We start from the raw sequence: 22,192 nt of genomic DNA on the forward strand, positions 1-22,192 counted from the left end.
AGGCAAACCTGGGGATCCCAGTCACCAGTCTAGCCGCCGCGTTTTGAACCAACTGCAATCTGTACCAGTGTTTTTTTCTCAAATTCATGTACAGACTATTACAGTAGTCCAAGCGGGACAGAATGAGGGCCGAGACTGTTGTCCTGAAACCTTCAACTGGGAGATTTATTTTTATTTTCCTTAATATCCTAAGGATATGGAAGCAGGTCGAAACCACTCCACTAACCTGATCCCCAAAGTCAAGATTTTGGTCCATGATAACACCCAGATTTTTTGCCTTCCTGGTGGGGACTGGTAGCTTTCCCAAGGCCTCAGGCCACATATCAGGGGTCCAGCTGTTGGGGTTGTTCCCAAATATGATGACCTCGGTCTTCCCCGCATTCAGTTTGAGGCAGTCATGAGGACAAGAGGCAAGACATCTGGCCATTTTAGACCTGTGGCCAAACACATTTTTCCCAATCTGTTCTTTATGGTGCCATTTATCTGCTCCACCACTCCAGAACCTCTGGTCGGTAGGCACAATGCAGTTTCTGTTGTACATTCAATACTTCACAAATCAATTTTATAATTTCATTCTGTAAATGTGTTCCTCTATCTGTTTCAATCGTTACTGGGAAACCAAACCTAGGAATGAACTCTCTCAGTAGGAGTTTTGCTACAGTAACTCCATCATTCCTTCTGGTCGGGTAAGCCTCAACCCAACGCGAAAACAGACAATCACCAGTACATATCTTAGCCTGTTACATGAGGGCATTTCAATGAAATCAAGCTGCAGTCGAGTGAAAGGACCTCCCTCCCGTCCTATGGTTCCCAAGCTCACCACAGTCTTTCTTCCTGGATTATATTGCTGGCATATAAGGCATCTCTGACAAAGGCTCTCAGCTATAAGTCGAAACTTTCCATTATACCAAGTCTGTTTGAAAAGTCTAATCATGGCATCCCTACCTATGTGAGCCTGCCCATGGTACATCTGTGCCATGGTAGAGATCATGCTATTAGGCATTACTGGACTTCCATCGTGGTAAACCCAAACTCTATCTGCCTCTCGTGGTGCACATCCTGATTTTATCCACTGTTTCTTCTCCTCTTCCCCTGCCTCTTCCTGTAACTGTCTCACTTCATCCCATGTACTTACAGTGTTAGTAAAAAGCAAGGGACATAACTCCATTTCCTTCTCCCTATTACGGTTTAATGAAGTTTGGTTTCGAGCACAGTACTGTGCTAGGTCATTGGCAAACTCAATGCCGGCTGACACATAGTCAGTTCCCTTTCTATGTGCAGCACATTTTATAACAGCGATCTGTTTAGGCAGCTGTATCGCCTCAAGTAATTTTCCAACCATTTCTGCATTCCTGATTGGAGTTCCACTCGACGTCAAGAAACCTCTCCGAACCCATACTGACTGTCAGTGACTCGCAGATTCTTTCTCAACTTGCATGCTCTAATCAGTGCAAACAACTCAGCAACTTGAGCAGATCGTACTCCTTTCAAACAAGAGGCTTCCAACACAGTCGCTACAGTACACACAGCATAGGCAGCACTCAAAATCCCTTCCCCCATGTTCTTGGGCATGGACCCATCCACAAACATCACATAGTCACTCTCTTTCAGAGGCACATCTTTTATGTCCGGACGCGGTTTGGTGCAAAAATCAAGCACTTCCAAGCAATCATGATCAACATCATCTTTCACTTCCGCATTCACAACATCAGGTAGTAATGTCGAGGGGTTCACATTAGTGCATCTTACAAGACTCACATTTGTAGCACCCAAAATCACCTTTTCATATTTAGTTAAGCGACTATGCGTCATAAACTGTGTTTTACTTCTTGTCAAAAGGATTGCCATTTCATGGGGCAAACACTCTCACAGGGTATCCCATTACGATTCCTTCACTTTGTTCCAAGCCTTTACTTGTGGCTGCCACGGCTTTCAAACAACCAGGCTAAGCTACAGCTACTGGATCTAATACAGCTGAAAAATACGCAATCTGTAGTCTCAATCTTCCATGTCTCTGCACTAATACAGAAAGGGCACACCCATCTCTCTCACTACAATAGAGCTCGAATTATTTTTCGTAATCAGGCATTCCAAGAGCTGGTTCTTCACACAAGCTGTCTCTCAGTTGTTTAAAAGCTTTCATCTCTTCTTTATTCAGCTCAAGGGGATCTTTCACATCACTTTTTGTCAAGCGCACCAGAGGTTTTGCAATCAGCGAAAAGTTGCTGATCCACTGTCGACAATATCCCATCATTCCAAGAAACATTCTGACTTCTCTCTGTGTCATTGGTGCGCTTATTCCTTTTATTATTTTAATTCTGTCAACAGTAACTTTTCTCAGGCCCTTTTCAATCTTATGTCCTAAGTATTGTACTTCTTTCTGACAAAACTGTAATTTTGATGGGGATACTTTGAGTCCTCCATCGGCCAAATGATTTAACAGTGCAACTGTGTCCACCACGCATGCCTCTCGAGTCTTCAATGCCACCAATAGATCATCGATGCATTGCACAAGCACTGAACTTTCGGGCATTTTTAAATCTTCCAATGACTTCTTTAGAATCTGATTAAGTATTGATGGACTTTCTGTATACCCTTGAGGGACACAGCACCATGCCAAAATACGCTCACCGAACCGGAACTCAAAAATTTGTTGGCTATCAGGGTGCAACGGGATAGAAAAGAAAGCATGACACAAGTCAATGACTGTACCATTCTGCATCAGGGAATCTGATATAGAATTACTGAAGGGTTTGGCACGATGGGACAGCAAGGAACAACAATCTTATTTACTTTTCTCAAATCTAGTACTATCCTTAAGGTCCCATTTGGCTTTTTCAAACCCATGATCGAGGAGTTACATGGACTACTCATTATCTCTCTCAGAATTCCTTGTTCAATCATTCTGCAATTATCTCTGGTGTTAATTTATACTGAGAAATATTCGGGTAATTTACTCCTTCTTTTACAATTATTTTCACAGGATCTACTCTTTTCATTAATCCAACATCCTCTCCTGTGAAATCCCATACTTCGGTTTTCACTGTTTTCTTCAACTCTTGAGGCAATCCTTCCGGATCAAATACAACAAATGCCTCAGTGATTTCAGATTCTAAGTTTGCCATTGTCATTCTATACAGTACATCTTCATCAGGAGTTTCAAAAGCTATATCATCAGGGGTACAAAAGATGGTGCAATTCATTTTGCACAACAAATCTCTCCCCAACAGATTTACAGGGCTAGTGTCACACACGACAAATCGATGCATGTCAGTGAATTTCCCTATCTTAACTTTTACAGGATCAGTAAGAGAAGCTTTTATCTGTTTATTTGAGACCCCAACTACTTGGATTGTTTCACTCGAGAGAGGAAGATTTTTAACGTCAGCTGATCTAATAGTTGAACGAGTAGCACCAGTATCCACTAGGAAAGTAATGTTCACTTCATTCACCTTTCCATCCACAAAGGGTCCTGTCTGGTCTACCTCTAGAGTTGTGCCAAGTACGCACTCCTCTTCCTCTCCTAGGCACCGTCAATAACTCTCTTCTGACTCACTCTCATCACGTTGCAGCCAATACTGCGAGACGACACCAGCACGAGGTAGCTTTATTACCTGTTTTCGGTGTAGAATCCGGTCTCATTACTGTATCTTTGAGGAATTAGGTGCTGTGGAAAAGATGGCTTTTGCACCTGACGCTGTTGGGCAACAACCTGCTGCTGTTGCGGCGGTTGGCAACTCACCTCATTCTGCACCTGTGGATTCAATGATGAATTATCACCATTAGCTCTCGGTGGCAATTTACACTCGGATTTCCAATGCCCTAATTTTCTGCAATTATGACATGGCCATTTCCTTTTAGCTTCCTCTATGCTGATCTGTCCTTTTCCAATATCAGTTTTTTGTTTTGCTTGGCCCATACCATTACCTTGCTCGATCAACTGGGCTTCTTGTCGCTCAGCTACCTTAACCTGTGCCCACATTGCCTTTTCTTTCAGTTTACGTTGTTTGGCTTCAATTTCATCACTAAAATATTTTGCATGTCGTAACACTTCATCTATCTTTTTGTTCTGCCAATCTACTGTATGCTGTTTAATCATTTCACTAACTTCAGGCTTTAAACCATACACAAATCTGTACACAAAATGACTCAAATCCTTTTCGCTTAATTTCTCATCGCCACTGTATTGTTTAAAAGCCAATAATAATCGTTCATAATACGCATGTACTGATTCTTTAGCCTCCTGGTGAGTTCTGTCAATTTTTACCCAGTCAGTTTCTTTCGGAGGTACTTTATTTTTCAAAAAAGTAATTATCTGATCATATTTTTTCATTAATTCCGGATCAGGGGCTCCCGTTTTAGGATCCCTAGGATCCTCTTGCGTTGGCCAGTCTATTGTAATTTTACATTCTGCCCATAAATCTGCAGGTACAATTATATCAAAAAGACCATTCAGATCTATCCACAACACCTTTGAAAGTTTGACAAACCTTTCTACCTGTCAATACCATTCAACTGGTTTTTCTCTTAACCTTGGGAAATCATTGGTAAATTAAAAAATATCCTGTCTAGTCCATGGAACATGCACATATCCTCCTCCAGGAATTTCTCTCATGGGACATTCTGTTACCACTGGTTCTTTTTCCTCGCACTGTAAATGCTTAGTAGGACTTATCTGTAGTTTCCTCTCTCTTTCTGAACCATCTACTTTTCCATCGATCCACATCACCCCATTTCCTTAGCAATGCAATCAGTTCTTTAATTTGGGTCAACCTCCCTGTGGTGTTCAAATTTTCAATATCCTTTTCAGAAAAATCTACCCTAAATGTCTTTTGTAATGACCGTATTATCTCAAAATCGATTCCTATTTCACTCGATGTCTCTTCTAATTTTTCATGCAAAGTCCTTGCTCTCAAAGTTATACTTTTGCAGAGGAACATTAGTTCCTCATCCTGATATGCTTTTAATTTTTCAGTTGGAATGGTTCCTATGATTAACTCTAATGTTACCTTTAATTTTGCTACATCTAAAGGTTGCGGCTCTGTATCTTTTCTCTGTAGGCTTCTTAACCAATCACTTAATTCTTCCGATGTGGGTCCTACAGGGATGGTTTCGGTTCTTATTTTATCTATTATTCTCTCTGGGGTTTCGGTTGCTGATTCTGTTGTCATAGGTGTCTTACTCGCTGGACTTTGATTTACAATTACATTTTTAGGGGTACTTAATCCGGATGTTCCTGCCATAACTTTCCATTCATTTTCTCCGGAACCACTCCTTTCTTTCTCCTTTTGCCTACCACAATTATATGGGACTGTTAAACAATGCTCACTATCTTGTTGTTTATCAAAAACAGGTATCACCGGTCCTATAGTTAAAGGTATGGTCACTGCTTCCATATTCTTAGTTAATTCTCTAATTTTCTCAGTTAATTCCAATGTAGTTCTAGCTAACTCTGCTGAATTTTCATTTCCAGTTCTAGCGGGTTGTGACATTTCAGGATCTTTAAATGGATTAACTTTTCCCAAATTAGGAGGCATTTGCTCAAAATTTCTATTCATTACAGTCTCTTTTGCCGGTGCACTCTGCGTCATTAACGTGGAATTCGGTTGATATGGGGGTGGGTTTTTATAAAACATGTCTTCCAGCACTTCATCTTCTGATTCACTCACTCCATATCTGTAACCTTCTGACCCGGTGTTATTTCTCTTTTCTGTACAATCCCTGCCACTTGTCTCTTCAGCATTTCACTGAGGAAACATACCATCAGTCATATTCGCATTCCGCAATCTTCTCATTCTGTCATCATGACTTTCTTGACCACAATGTCTACCAAACATGTAATTGTACCTTCTTCCACTCCGATGCCTTTCCCTTTCATACATTTCTTCTTCCCATTCAGTTAAAGCCTCAAATTGGGTAGGTCTGGGTTTCGGTTCTAACCCCATCATCCTGTCTCTTAAATTTCGTAGTACTGCCAAACTAAATGAACCACTTTCTGGAAATACTAGTACTCCATCCTCTTTGGTATACCTTGGCCAATTCTCCAACCAGATACATGTATGATAACCATATTTCGCTACCATAAAAGATGCAGGCGATTTTGGTGGAGAAAGTATCTGTCCTTCCCTAGTCACAATCAGCTTATCCTTTTAAAATAAGCCTTTAATTTTACCAAACTATGATTTTTTCTCTTTCTCAGGTGGATCGTAGTACATCATTTTTAGTTTTCTAAGTTATTAATCAACTAAGCTTTGCAAAGTACTTCCTTCACAGCTTTTCTGTATTATGTCCAATCCCAGCGCGACTCACACTAACGCACCAATCCTGGGCGTCTACGTCACTCCTGAAACCCTCTAATCCCAGCACGACTCACACTAACGCACCAATCCTGGGCATCTACGTCACACTGGTGCTTTCTCCACTCCCAGAGGGTCTCGCACTAACCCACCAATCAGTGAAAGCTTCGTCTCTCTACAGCTGACCAATCCCAGCGCGGTCTTTCTAACGTCAGCCTCTCTCACTACTCCTGCTCTTGCTGACCCATCCTTTACAAGTTTTTTTCGGCAAACTTTTCTTACGTTTTCTTTCATCAAAATCTGTTAGTAACAACATAAAACATCTCCATTGCCTGTTACGTTAAACCAAAGAGATAGTTTTGTTCATTTACACAAGAATCTTGTCTCTCCAGTAGGCAGCGCTTACCTCTTCCCTACCACAAAATTTTCCGTTACGCCGATAAAGTAGCACTTCCCTCTACCTTACCCTTCGAACAAACAAGAGGCTAACCCATTTCTCTGAGGATAAAACACATGTGAAGACTACAATGCTCCTAAGAATTAAGGCCAGAGTTTCACAAGAAAACCTATTACTATTTCACTCACACACATTCATACAGAAATGTCCCTAAAGATAAGACACTACGATGTTACCACTTTGAAATCAGACAATGCACTGTGCGACTTCACTTGCCACATATTTTCCTCTGCCTGCATACAGGGCAACCAACTTCCTACTTCCCGGAAGCTTCAAATTCTCAACTACATGCAACGTAGGCAATACTCAACATAAAGTGTTAAACATAAATCGATAATCACCAAACCAATGCAATAAAACCATCAATCTGCTGCCAAGAAATCTGATGTAGCGCAAGTGGAAAATTTACATATTCTCCCTATGTCACAGATTCTTAATCACGACTCATCCATACACTCATTCATTGGTGGGGCCCATAACACAAACACACTCGTCTCAGTCAAATCCGGACACAGGAGAAAAAGCGCTGGACAAGGGGGGTATCTGATTACCTATCAGGATTACATTTCTTTACATTATATACACCATATACATGTGCACCTATAGAATCCTGACCTTAACATCAAGGCACTCCACCACTTGGTCGATGGACCAATTAGTTGGACTGGTTGATGGTGAATTAGAACCAGCTAAAACACAATAAAAGCCTAGGATACATTTGATTATTTTCTGCAATCAATTAAAGAATCGCAAACTAATTTCTTATTAATTCAAATGTTGTTTATCTAATAATAATTCTCTCTTATATTAGCATTTATGCACTACAGGTTCATTTATAATTCCGGTTTATTCCAAAGAGAAATCGAACATCTGGTAAATGAGCATAGATTTAGAAAGCGCATTTAATAGTTACCAAATATCAAACGTTGGCGACCCTCTGAGAAAACAGAGAACTATCCGCATTCTCTAGTACAATCTCCAGGATAAATGTCTGACCCACAGTAAAGATGAAGACCCTCAGATGGAATAATTTCCCGAAAATCAAAGAAACCCAAGGCAAACCATGGAAATCTTCATCAGTTCAATGCAGACCCAACGACATGAAAGATCAGCTAACAGAACCACCCCCCCTTTGGCTGATGAGGAAATTTTATACCCTTTTTCCCTCTTACTTCAGTTTAACATGCAACATTTTAGGGGTAGAGAAATGTTCTGATTGGACAGTCCGGGGTCATCTTGTGATTTTACAAAAGTTTCCCATGGCAAACTGGTTCTCCATGAGACTTGGCACAACAAAGCGCAAAATGTATATTATCCATTCGGTTCACAGGCAAAAGTTCTGAAAGTAACGTTTGGACAGGTTCTGCATTGTTCCCTTTGTGATTCACACCGTTCATCAGTTGGCAAGCCATCATGCTCATATCCTTGACAAGGAACACGGTGTCGCAGAGCTGAGGTCACTTGGAAATCTCCAGAGCCATCCGATTCTGCGCAAAAGTCATCGCGCTCACATGACAACGGCTGCATAGGGACTCCATTTTAGGTACTGCAGCCTAGTAGGCCCGAATGCCAACTTAAGCAAAAACAGATATAACAGTAATTAAAATATAGAAATCGAGATTCTAATGTTTGAACCCACACTAATCCCAATATATATTAGTATTTTCCTAGCTGTAGCAACATTTAAAAGCAATAATATTTACCATTTGGCAATACTGAAAGCACAGACCATCACAAAGGCAACATAAATCATGCAATTTTCTTCTTAACCACAAATCTAAAATTAGTTTGCGTACCATAGTTAATTAATTGTTCTGCCATGCAATTAGCATTTAGTCCCACGTTTATCAAGGTGCAAATATTGGTTAGTAATATTTCACTTCAAACCAATTAGTACGAGTTAGATTTAAAATGATTACGTAATTAATTTCATGCAAATCAGGAGGTATACAAAATTTTGTTTTACCTGCTCCATCAGTCACTAACCTCGAAGATTGCGTCAGGCACACACAATTTTGAGATGAGGATTTTGCGTTGAATGCGATGAAACAGGCATTTCGTCGAAGTCGGAAACCGTAGGAAGGTTAAATGTAAAATAACCTTCAATGCAGAGTGGGTCAGAGGGGTTGTTAGCTGCCGTCAAATCAATGTAGCATTTCCTCCAAAGATTACCACACTGGAAATAGTTGTCTGTGTCTTCTTTATTACAAGAAGTGCCCTGCACGTGGCGTTAAATGTACATGGTGTGGTGGGGCACTTTCAGAAGGTGTGCTACAGAAAGAACACTGGGTCGGTAAAAATAATAGAAAATTATGAAACATGCAACACGAATACATCGGAGGATGATGATACAGATGCATTTGTGTTGAATGTTGATGACGAATGCATCTCTAGGTTTGACGTAAAAAACAAGTCTCGTACAAGAAAATCAGTTTGTAATATGACAATAGGTGGTATTGAAATGGATATTGTAGCAGACTCTGGTTCACTGTATACTATAGTGAGGCGGCAATCACACAGAGATTTAGGCTAATCCAACTTAGGATACTCCATCGATCATGTATCACAAGGACAGTTCTGGCGAGAATAGGGGCCAAACCCAACGACCGATGTATTAAGGGATGTGGCGGACGGGCTACATTTTACCATACCTTATGGACATGCCCTCAGATAAGCACCATGTGGGAGGACGCTTCAGGCCACATGTGTAAGTCGCTGGGGAAAGACATAGAATTAACACCGCAACTGGGATTGTTGAACATATGGGGAGAGACCGACCTGACGGAAGTTGAACAGCAGTTCACCACACTGGGCTTTACATTGGTAAAACGAGAACTTGCTAGAGGGTGGGGGGGGAGTGGGCTTGCCACGTGCCACTACGTGGGCCAAAGAAATGGACAGATGTATGTTGGCAGAAACCGAGGTGTTCAAAGCTAGGGGATGTTCAAAGAAATGGGATAAGAAATGGTCACATTGGAACAAATATTGGGGGGTTCTATGTGTGTCGACGGTTGTCGAAATGGAAATGCATAGGTAGGTGGGTTCGACAGGAAATTTTTAATATGAACGAAGGAATTTTACGTCTACTCGACTATCTGATGAAAGTTTGAACATATTGTCCAAACCATACATGTATCGCTATGACTGAAACCAATAAACAAAGTTTATAATAAAAAAAATAAAAAATTCACTGGGGATCCAATTGAAGTATGTGGATTTAGAAAATTAAAATTTGCATTCAAAGGGAGGGAGTCATTCTGAAAACTCTACGTATCTGCCGTGGGACCCTCTGTATTAGGATGGATGGACCAAGGGGATCTGGGAATAAAACTGGATCCCAGCAGGTCGGAACCAGTCCTTGTTATGCATGACAGTGAAAGCTTCAGTAAGACCTTGTTGGATAAGTTTCCCAGTGTATTCAATGGAGAAATAGGTGCACTCAAGGGATATAAACACAGGATACTAGTCAAGAAGGATGCAATCCCTATTGTGCACAAAGTTCGTAATCTTCCTTTCTCAATAAGGGAAGAAGTAAAGACACAATTAGACAAGCTCCTAGAGGATGGAATTATAGAGCGAGTAGAAGCTTCGGAGTGGGTGGCTCCTTTGGTCGTGGCGAAACGGCCTAATGGCAGCCTTCGGCTGTGTATTGATTTACGCGACCTCAATCAAAACATTGTGGTTGAGCAATACCCTCTACCAAGAATCAATGAAATGCTGGCTAAAACTAAGGGAGTAAAGTGGTTTTCGACAATAGATTTGAAATCCGCAACCACCAAGTCCCGTTACATCATGAGAGCAAAAGACTCACCACGTTCATAACGCCTTTTGGATGTTATCAATTCAATAGAGTCCCTTTTGGTTTGGCTTCTGCTGCAGCAATGTTTCAGAGGTTAATGCAAACATCTTTGCAGACGTTCCAGATCTCCTGATGTTCCAAGATGACATCCTTGTCATGGGGAAATCCAAGCAAGAGCATGACGACAAGGTCAATCAGGTTCTGAGCATACTTGCTATAAAGGCTTGACAGCCGAACACAAGAAGTGTAAATTTGCCTGCCGCAAGGTTAATTATTTGGGACACGAATTAACAGGTGAAGGAATTCGTCCAAAGAAAGAACTATTGGAAGCCATCAACAAAGCCCCAGTGCCCAAGAATAAGGAGGAGTTACGATCCTTCTTGGGTTTAGAAGAATTTTATGCGAAATTCATAAAGAACTTTTCACAGAAAACTTATCCATTAAGACAATTGTTGAAATTAAAGAACAAATTCACATGGGATAATGAGTGTCAGGATACTTTCGTATCCTTAAAGAAGGAAATGTGCTCAACAGTACCTTTACAAGGTTTTGACCCCACTCTTTGCAACATCATTACGACTGACGCAAGTTGTAGAGGTCTAGGTGCTGTACTAACTCAAAGGGACATCAAAGGCAATGAGTTTACTATAGCTTTTGCCTCACGCTCCTTGACTCCAAGTGAAGAAAAATTCTCAGTTATTGAGCGTGAGGCACTAGCCTGTGTTTGGGGCCTTGAACATTTCAGGCAATTTGTCTGGGGTAGCAAGGTCACGCTACGTTGTGATCACAAGCCTTTGACTAAAGTCTTTACCACGAAAGGCCTGTACGCAGCATCACCTAGGCTTGCACGGTTATCGATGCGACTGTTTGAGTACAATTATGTTGTAGAGTATGTCCCTGGAGTTAAGAACATCGTTGCAGACTTTTTGAGCCGCATGCCTTTGTCTGATCGTGAGAAAACGGAAGAAGGTGATGAACCTTGCATTGCTAGAGTAAAGGAGGAACTTGACGGCATATCACAAGATGAATAGGTTTCAGGGCTAAAAAAGGATAAAACCTTGTGCGAAGTAATCAAGAGAGTTGAAAAAGGCTGGGGTCACAAGTCAACCTTACCTGAAAGACAGACATTTTTGGGAAGTGAAGCATGAACTATCCAAAGAAAATGATTTACTATTAAGGGGGGGGGGGAAAGTCGTTCCTCCCAATGCGTTAAGAAGGAAAATAATAGAAATTTGCCACGAGGGACATCTTGGCATAGCCAAGACAAAGAATAGAGTGAAGAATAGTTACTGGTGGCCAGGTGTGAGTATTGCTGTTGAAAGAGCAGTCAGGGACTGTACCTCATGTCTAAATTCAGATAAGTCTCAGGTAACTTTTAGACCTCCGTTACAGCCATTCCCTGCCCGTCCATGCCATGGGAAAGGGTTGGGGTGGACATTACAGGACCCATATTGGAGAATGGTGAACAAGTATATGTAATTGTCCTTATTGACCATTTTTCTAAATGGCCTGAGGTTAAGTTCATTACCCAGCCAGATTCTTTGAATGTAGTTAAATTTATAGATGAAGTCTTCACACCTGAGGGGTTACCCAAAACCATTATCAGTGATAATGGTCCTCAGTTCACGTCTGAAACTTTTAAAAACTATATTCAGCGAAATGTAATTTGTCATAAGATCACCTCTGTGTATCACCCCACCGGAAATGGGGCGGTTGAGAGGTTTAACAGAGTTATCAAAGGTATTGTACAGCTGGCTAACAGCAGTAGGCGGGAATGGAAAAAAGAGATTCTTACAACCATTTGGGCTTACCGCATCACACCATGTGTCACTACAGGGCATAGCCCTTTCGAACTGATGCGTGGCAGAACCCCATTGTCAAAGGACAATGTAGGTTGGGCCAAACCTGCAAGAGAGTCGATTGGTCTAATGTACAAGTTATGGGAAAAAATTAAAGTAGCACAAGATTCTTGCAAAGAAAGGTATGACCTCAAACATGGGTGCAAACCTGTCAGGCTTGAAGTTGGGGACACAGTTAAAGTTAGAAGAAGTGGCCTCATTAGCAAGGGCAATGATAGGTTCACACAGCCCCTCTCTGTACGTAAAGTGTATTGTAATTCAGCTTTAGTCAGCGATGGTAAAGTTTGGCACTTCTCTGCCCTTTCACGATGTGCAAACACTCCTGTTGAGCATAACGCTGAAATTGAGACACACAACCGTACCCATGGTAGCACGTTCGCTGATTCCTCAGATGAGGATTCTGTACCTGTACAGATCACCTCCCCTCCCATTCAAAGTGGTCTGTGTACTTCCAGCACCGGCAGAGCTAGCAGAAGGTTACCCTCCATACCAACTTCTGAATCAGTCCACCCACATGTCACCAGCAGGGTGGGCAGGAGGGTATTACCACCCGTTAAATTGTCTAACTATGTACGTGAATAATTTATTGTTATTCCCCTACGCATTGTAATTGTTTTCCGGTTACTACTTGTATCATTCTACAATGTATTGTACTCATATGACTAGCCATGCTGCATTGTGTTTCTGTGTCTTTCTGTCTCTCTCTCACTCTCTTCCACTCACTCTCTTCCACTCTCTTCCTCATCTTTGTCTTCCATTCTCTCTAAGGGGGAAGATGTGTTACGTTTGACTTATGTCCACCTAGCGCTCCGTACCGTGCTACTTACGTCATCAGCTGTCACATTGGAATGTTGACAGTTGACAGCTGATGACCAGGCGAACGGTAGCATCTGTTGCGCTCTGTCGTTACGGAGCCTGTGTTGGTGTATACAAATAAAGAACCTCGGATCTACATTCCCCTTGATGAGTAATCTTTACAATATGGTGTTGGCAGTAGCTCCCAGCAACATCTGCCTAACATTCCATACCCAGTGATAAATACATGGAAAACGAGAATATAGAACACTTACCAAGTTCTACAATGAAATACATTCTACACACTGACACCAACATAATACATCTCGTATACTACGAGGACCCACCAGGCCTTACATGTGCCCACTTTCTCAGCGGGCAGTTGCTCTCTTTTTATATCTTCTCCCACTCATCTGGAAGCCCAGGTCAAAAAGGAAGATCATCCTGGAGCCATTCGGAAGTCATCCGATGACTTCAGCTGAGCTATTCCTGCTATTAGCTGGGGAAGTCATCCCAAGCCATCCTGAAGTATGCCTATAAGGCAGAATATTGAAATGAGATGAGTCCAGTCATCGCAGTAACTACTTCAGGATGAGCTCCCGATTACTTCCTTGGAAAATGTGTGATTATCTTTAACTACTGCAGGATGACTCCATGACAATAAAAGGATGAGGGCAGGGGGATGGGAACAGATTACTCCACGATGACCCCATGACAACTAGTGGATAAGAACAGATTACTTCACGATGGCCCCATGACAACTAGAGGATGAGAGAAGATTACTATATGATGCCTCCATGACAACTAGGGAATGAGAGCAGATTGATCCATGAGGACTTCATGATTACTTCAGGATGTGTTTGCATTACTTCACAATGACTTTATGACCACTTTTGGATGTAATTTTATTACTTCACTATAGCGCTGTGAGCGCTTCTGAATAGGTTACTACAGCAAGATTCCATGATGATTGCTTCACCATCTGTGGTTGATAGGTCTATCTCCCATGGTAGTTCCTGTAGGCTTTAATTGCACTGGAGTTTACTGTTAAGCAAAAAGAGACCCTCAATCAGTGTAAACAAGACATCTGCCTGACATAATGTTGTGGCAATACTACAATTCTAGTAACTTTTACAGCAACTGCAAACTGTGATCACTGTAAGCTTAGAAATAAATAGGGAATAATATAAAAATCACATTTTCATACATCATTCCCAATTTAAATGGACTCGCAGCAGCTTTCAGTGGTGTATAGTATATTTTTTCTCTAAATTGAAACTATCATGTAAATTTCACAGATGCAGGAGAGCAGCACTGAGGAGCTATGGATGAGATGGTGTTAAGTATAGTGAGTGGATTTCCTACGAGTTTCAAGTGGGGTAGGTTGGCAAAATACTCAATGCAGTACAGTCACAGCTGAGGGTTTTATTGTGAATGGCTTTGGTGTGTATGGACTTGCACGTTTATGATGTGTGGGTGAATGGTACAGTGAGGTAGTGAGTCGGTGTGTGCCAATGGCTGTTTGGAATGAGGGTGTCCCAAGTGGTATTCTAATTATCTATTGGCAAGTGTTCATGGAAGTGGTTTATTTAGTTGTGCTGTATTGGGATCGCACGAACTGCAAGCATATGGCTTAAGTGTCTTTAGGTGATTTAGTACTATAAGTGAGCATGGGGATTGGATTGTTGAGCTGTATATAGTCACAGTGTTACATGTGTGTAGTTTGTAAGTCATGCAGTGAGAAGTGTTCTAAATCCCAATTGGCAAATAGTTTAATTATTGTTCTGAATCTTTAAGAATGGGATTTAAGTGCAAGTGGATGTTGAACTCTGCAGCGTAAGGATAAGGCATGTGAAATATGTTGTACAGAGTAAATTTGGATAGAATATTTGAAGAGAGCTTGTAAAGAGAACAGGGCATAGTGGATGTTGAGATTGGATATGGAGAGCTTCTGTGAAGAGCATATCTGAAGATCAGATCTCAAGTGTGGGCTAGCAACGACATAGCAGTTCCGAGAGAAAAATAGAGAGTGCTTTTGGAGGCCATAGATAAGTAGAAGTGGAGTGTCAGTGGATATTTAGTGGAAATGGAAAGCTCCTATCATGGGAGAAGAATGGATGTAGAAGATGAATTTAATGGCTAGAAGATTCTCAGAGTGGAAATTAAATGGTGTTAGCAGCTGTCGTAATGCGGAGAGAATGAAAAGGGCTGGTAGTTGTTGAGGCTAGTATTTAGCAGATAAGGTGGTGGAGAGTGGATGTAGTGCACCAGGAGCAGGAGTGGTGTTTGGAGTGGCTAGAGCAAGTGTCGAGAACAGATGTACAGGGTTCAGAGAGCATATGGTACTTGGAGAGTAGTAGTGGAACATGGATAGAACATGTGAGCTGTAGAATGCAGACGTGTAGGGTGAAAAATGGACGTAGAATCTGTACAGCTGATATAGTGAGAAGGATGTGACCTATGGACAGTAGATATAGAAGGAAGAGGGTACATATGCAGAGTAGAAACAGCATGAGGTGGGTGAAGATGGAACTGTGGGGAGAAAGTAAATGGTGAAGATAGCAAGTGATGGGTGAAAAGAGAACAATGAGGGTAAGAAACTTATTTGGAAGGTAACGAGCATATGTGCAGAATGGCGAGCACAATTGGAGGCTGGAGAGAGCATGTGCAGAGTACTATACAAGAGTGAATGTGCTGGGTAGCGAGTGTATCTGGCAGACAGTTTATGTATGTCATTGGTGGAGATTAAATGTAGGAGTAGGATAAACAGTGTGGGTGTAGGAAGTAGAGGGTGAAGAGCCTATGTATGGCCCTGAGAGAAGAGCTGATGTTCAGAGAGAGGATGGGGAAAATAGACCATGGGTATGGCAAGCCAATGCAAATGACGGAAAGAGGTGAGGCTTAGAGAAAGGGTAGAGAGGGGTTACAGTGGATGTTTAGGATGGAGAATACATTCAGAGGGTGGAAAGAGAGTGACAAAGAATGTACAATGGAAAGAATACATGAAGGGAAAGGAGCCAACATGGTGAGCTGATATAAAGAGTGGTAAGGGGGTTTGGAAAGTGGAGAAGGAGCTGAGAGACAAATCCTGGACAGCAGGTGTATTGGGTGGAGCGAGATACGGCCTACATTGCATGGCAATATTTATGAAGAATGCGTGTGGAACAGTGAACGTATAAGATGGAAAGTGCATCTTATAAATAAAGAGCATATAGACAGGGTGGAAAAGTCAAGTGCAGGTTGTATAGTGTTTAGAGTGCACGTAGAGGACAGAGCGAGGATGTACAGGGAGCAAAAGTTGACAGAGAGCATATACTTGAGGAGGGAGGTGAGCGGATACGCAGGTTGGCATGCAGATATTGAAGGGAAGCGTACAGAATGTGGAGGGCAGGGAGCAAGTACTGGATGAGGAGCACATTTGGAGGGCAAATTCAGAGGGTGGAGAGCAGAAGTGGCATCAAGAATGTATATATGGACAGGAGAGCCAATGTAAGAAGCAAATGTAGAGGGTGGAGGGTTAATGTCAAGCATGAGGATGGGAAAGAATGGATGTAGAGAGCCGATGTACATTGTGGAGAGTGGAAGTGGGACCTGGGGAGTGGATGCAGAGGGGTTTGAATGGATGTAAACGGGGGAGAACCGATATAGAGAGCAGATACAAAGAGTGGACAATGGATGTATTATTTAAAGTGCATGTGAAGGCTACATATGGAGGGTGATGAGGAAGTTTAGAGAGCGGCTATTCAGCATAGAGAGCACAGGTAGAGTACAAGGTGAAGCAGATAACTAGGGTGAAAGCAGCTATACAGCATGATTAGAGGGTTAGGAGAGTGGATGTGCAGTGTAGATAGAGGATGTGAACCACTAAGTGCGGATGGACAGGGTAGAGCCTACACTGCATTTGTTGTATGGGGTGTGGAGAACACAGAGTGGGTGTGGACAATAGAGAGTGAAAATACAGAGTGGATTTATAGAGTGGATATGCAGAGTGTGCATGGATAGCCTAGAGTGCATCCTGCGGATGGAGAGCAGACAAAGGGTGTAAAATTCAAGTTAAAGTCAAGGAATGTATGTATATTTTAGTGTATGTAGAGGACATATGTACAGGGTGGAGAGCGGATGCACAAAGTGGACAGCAAATGTGAACAGTGTAGTGCATATGTATTGCATATGTGAAGGATTGAGAGCAAATTACTGTGTGGACTGTGCTCTTGGAATGTAAATGTGTTGGGTGGTGCACACATGGAGTGTAAAAGTAGACTTGGTAGGTGGTGAATGTATATGGAGGAAGGAGATCCCTTTTCAGAAGGAAGATATAGAGGGTGAACAAAGAATGTAGAGGGTAAAGTGGATGCAGCATATAGACCTCAAGAGGCAGTATGCAGAGAGAATAGAGCAATTGCAGAGAGTGGATGTGGAAAGCAGAAGTATATGGTATACAGTGCAGGTGGGACTTGGAGATGAGATCAATGGATGCACACTGGAAGGAGCATATGAATGGCACACACACATGGCAGAGATCACACATGGAAGTACAGGGTGAAGTGGATCATCAACACTGAAAGCAAGTATACAGAGTGGTGAGATACAGGAGGGTGGATCCGCAATGGAGACAGAGAATACGGGCAGGAGAGTGTGGATACACAGGAATGAGAGAGGAGCTACAACAAGCACAGCGGATATAGTGAGGTGGATTGGAAAACTGATATTGACAGTGGTTGAGGACCGTGGACATACAGGGCAAAAGACAAAAAGAGTGTCGCAGAGTGGAGGGGCATGTCGTACAGAAGAGTGGCATAGAGTAGAGTGGTAGAGAGTGTTGTGCTATATCGTAGAGTGGGGTGTTGTGGAATAGCATAGAGTGTAATGGAATGGCATAGATGGAGTAGAGTGAAAGGGTGCAGAGTGGAGTAGCATAGGGTATCGTAGAGCAGTGTTTCGCAAACTGTGGGTTGCAAGCCGATTTTTGGTGGGTTGCCAAAGTCCAGGCAATAAATAGACTAGAGCTTCTGTTGCTTATTATTTTAACACAACAACTGCTGTTTACGAACTCCTCTCACTTTGCAGTCAGAGAAAGTAAAGTGAATTATCTGACAATCCTGCTGGGGTACATGAAGTGTGAAAGGAAAGCTGGAGGATGTCATTTTAACCTAACACACAACAAAATCTAAATATCTGCCAATGAACGGAGCACACCCAGCAGTTAGGAAAGTTAGGCACTTTTTTGTAATTCTGAAGTGTGATGGAAACAAAGATTTTAGTTGATCAGAACACATTAAGACTCTTTACTTGGTGATGCACAAATATTAAATATTAATTGAAACCCAATTTACACACATTATCATTTGTGTGCAGTATATTTTCAACAGTAAAAGTGTATGCCTGTGCTCATTCAGTGACCATTTAAATGGAAAATGTGCTGTCTGCAAATAATGCGCTACCACATGATGCTTTCGTTACATTAAAAAAATTGCTTGTCTCCTGTCCATTAAAGTTAGGTGGTGCGCTTAAGTTTGTTGTGGACAGTGGAGTAGAGTGTTGTTACGTAGAGTGTACTAGATTGCTGTTGATGTGGAGTGGGAGTGAAGTAGAGTGTCATAGAACGGAGAGGCATAGAGTGGAGTAGAGAGAGTGTAGTAGAGCATCGTGGAGTGCGGTAGAGTGGTGTAGCGTATAGTTAAGTGTCATAGATTGGAGTTTCAAAGTAGAGAGTCGTGGCAACAAATGTAGGAGCGTAGAGTGGAGGGGTATGTCAGAGTGGTATGTCGTACAGTGGCAGAGTGGAGTGGCATAACGTAAAGTAGAAGGGAGTGGAGTGGCATGTGGTAGAGGGGCGTGTGCTAGGGGCATGGTGTGATAGAGAGTACAGTGGCGTAGTTTTGTGTATGCCTGGTGTGGTTGCGCACTGCCTTTACAGTCAACACATTTCCAATTGAAATTACTATTAGATTTGCTCAGGCATACAGTTTACTCATTTAAAGTATACAGTGCACAAAACAATGTGTTGAAGTGCCATCTCCTAGTGTACTGATCTTTTCTAAATCGTATTTAAATATTTGTTTCCACCACACTTCAAAGAATTACAAAAAATGTGCTTCATTTGTGCTTTCCTTATTCTGATATATTGAGATGTGTGCAGAGGGAAGAAAGTATAGTGTAAAGAGTGGATAAATGGGGTGGCAATGGCAGAGGGTGGAGAGCACATGTGCAGTATAAAGAAGATGCCTGATGTGGACAACAATGTGCACGGTTGAGATCGGATTTGGTGATTGGAGATGGCGGATAAAAGGTTAGAAAGTGGAATTTCACAGAGTTTAGGCAAGGGAGTAGCCAGAAAATTAAAATACCCCCCCACTTTGAACCAAAACTCTTATGACACTAAGCAAGTGAAGCAAGTCATCTGGACCCTCCCGGAAGGGCTTGCTTTTCTCTTGCATCCAAGCATCTATCCATTCATCTATTCATTCTTCCATCTACTCGCTGACAATCATCATTTCACCTTTACATTCTGTCTTCCATCCAATATTCGGTCGTTCACCATTCCGTCCATCCATCTACATGAAAACCTATTCATCCATCTTCAAACCTATCCATCAAACATATCTATCCTTTCACTCACTCAGTCATCCATCATTTCACTTGTTCATCCTCACTTTCATCCATCAATCCTTTCACTCATCCATCCATCCTTTTCTCATCTATCCATCCTTTCACTCCATCCATCCCCCCTTTCACTTATTCATTGACTGATCCACCCTTTCACTCAGCGATCCATCCTTTCACTCATCCAACCACTCTTTAATCCTCTCTATCCTCGCATCCATCCATATACTCTTTCACTCATCAATTCATCCTTTCACTCATCCATCCGTTCAGCCTTTCACTCAGCATCTGTCCGCCCTTTTAATACAGCCAGCCATCTACCCTCCCTTTCACTTATCCATTCATACATCCATCCTTTCATTCATCCATCCACCCTTTCATTTGGCCCATCCATTCATCAGTCCTTCCTTCCACCCTTCCTCTCATCCATCCACCCTTCCTCTCAGCTATCCATCCGTACACCCTATTACTCATTCATCCATTTTTCCTTTAATCATCGATCCTTACCTCCATTCTTTCACTCATTCATCCATGCATCTATCTATCCACCTCTTCACTCACATCCATCCATCATCCATTTAACTTTTCACTCAACCATCCATCTTCCCTTTCACTCATCCATCAATCCACCCTTTCGTTTAGCCACCCGTTCCTTCACTCGTCCATTCACCCTTCGACACATTGATCCACTCATCCATTTACACTTTTGCTCATCCATTATTTCTCTCACTCATTCATCCACCCTTTTCAATTCTCCGCCCATCCACCCTTTCATCCAGCCATCCATGTATTCTTCCTTTCTCTTAACCATCCATCCATTCATCCACATATCCACCAATCCACCCTTTCACTCAGCCCATCCACACATCCTCACTAATCCATCCATTTATCTTTTGACTCGTCAATGCATCCTACTCACCCATCCATCCTTTCTCCAATCAATTCAGCCTTTCACCCTTTCACTCATCCATCCTTACATTAATTGTTTCACTCATTCATGCATCTATCCATCCACCTTTTCACCGACACATCGATGCTTTGATTCATCCATTGATCCTTTCACTCACTCATCCACCCTTTCACCCTACCTACCTTCATCCATCCTCCCTTTCACTCTTCCATCCAGCCACCCTTTCAATAAGCCATCCATCCAACCTTTCACTCCATCCATCCTTTCACTTACTCATCCATCCATCCACACATCCGCCCACTACTCCATTCTTACATCCATCCTTTCACAATTTCACCTATCCATGCACCCCTTCACTTACCCACCTGTCCACCATTTCACATATCCGCTCACCTTACCGCCTTTCCTGTGCCAAGTTGCAGGGAAAAGAGCCTCATCAAAAACCCCACACCCGCTGCATCTGCTAAAGCAGGGTGTTGACAATTAACACCATTGAGATTAGGGCACATAATGCGGGTGGACAGTCAAGTCTATGTGGTGAGTAGAGAGCGCATGCAGAGGATAGAGACCTAATGCCCGGAGTATAAACAGTTTGTCTGCGGTACTAACTGGGAAAGCAACTATAAAAAGAGGACCACCAGAACCACAAAACCGGTCCAGAAACAGCCTAAATAATGCCCCACATACTGAACTATCAGATCAGCCGTTGTAACACTACCAGGACAGTCCGACCCTGATCAAACTTTAAAGAGAAGTCATGTACAGGACAACTAGCTGAAAAATAGAGCAGAGGTTCAGGAGGAAGAACGCAAACTGCACCGAGACGAAAGTGAGGTGTTGAACCTGGGTTGAGAACTGTTGAAAGATGCATACAAAAAGGGTGAAAAGCGTATTTATGCATAATGAAAATAGAATGATTAGGTATCGGAGAACAAGGAAACACGCTATAAAAGCGCAAGACCACGAGATGAATCCTCGACCCTTACTTAAAGTGCCAACCTGGCCAATCTCTCACCTTGGGGGAGGGGAATTCAATGCCTTATTTGCCTTTGTTTCTCTCTACAATCGCGAATACTCATTCCTCATTCCCTTCCTGCCAGAGCGCTGCACTCGTTTTAAAACCAAGCACCTTCCTGATTGTATCTGAAAGGAGAAAGAAAGCGCCATTTCTTGTCCTGCAGGAAGCGCAGCTCGGAATGATCGGCATTTCCCTTTGAGCAGCACAAAGAGCACACACGAGTCACCCTTGGTCGAGTAGCCTGATTGCAGGTCTGGACACAACAATCCTCCTGCTGATTGGCCGAAATGGCCTGTAGGCGGGCAAAGGTCACAAAGGTTGGTTGCAGGAAAGGCCGTTTCCATTTGTCAACCAACTTTATTGAAAACTCATGAAAGGCTTGAAGACAGCACTGACTTTCTGAAAGCAGCGAGAAGAATGCAAATTTTCAAAAACATAATCAATTATACTCTTGA

At 42.3% G+C, this 22,192-nt stretch overlaps 1 protein-coding gene and 1 long non-coding RNA gene across 2 annotated transcripts in view; both read right to left on the minus strand.

Annotated features, from left to right (window-relative positions):
- Window positions 1-22,192, minus strand: part of LOC146871304 (uncharacterized) — a 311,017-nt gene that overhangs the window by 227,903 nt on the left and 60,922 nt on the right. The window lies entirely within an intron of this gene.
- On the minus strand, window positions 7,579-21,931 carry LOC146871305 (uncharacterized). The gene is made up of 3 exons (XR_014959539.1): window positions 21,735-21,931; window positions 8,740-9,024; window positions 7,579-8,326 (listed from the first exon to the last, which is right to left on the minus strand). It is a non-coding gene; the product is annotated as an uncharacterized LOC146871305 (long non-coding RNA).

The sequence above is a fragment of the Triturus cristatus genome, chromosome 1_1 (genome assembly GCF_964204655.1).
Source record: "Triturus cristatus chromosome 1_1, aTriCri1.1, whole genome shotgun sequence".
Taxonomy (NCBI): domain Eukaryota; kingdom Metazoa; phylum Chordata; class Amphibia; order Caudata; family Salamandridae; genus Triturus; species Triturus cristatus.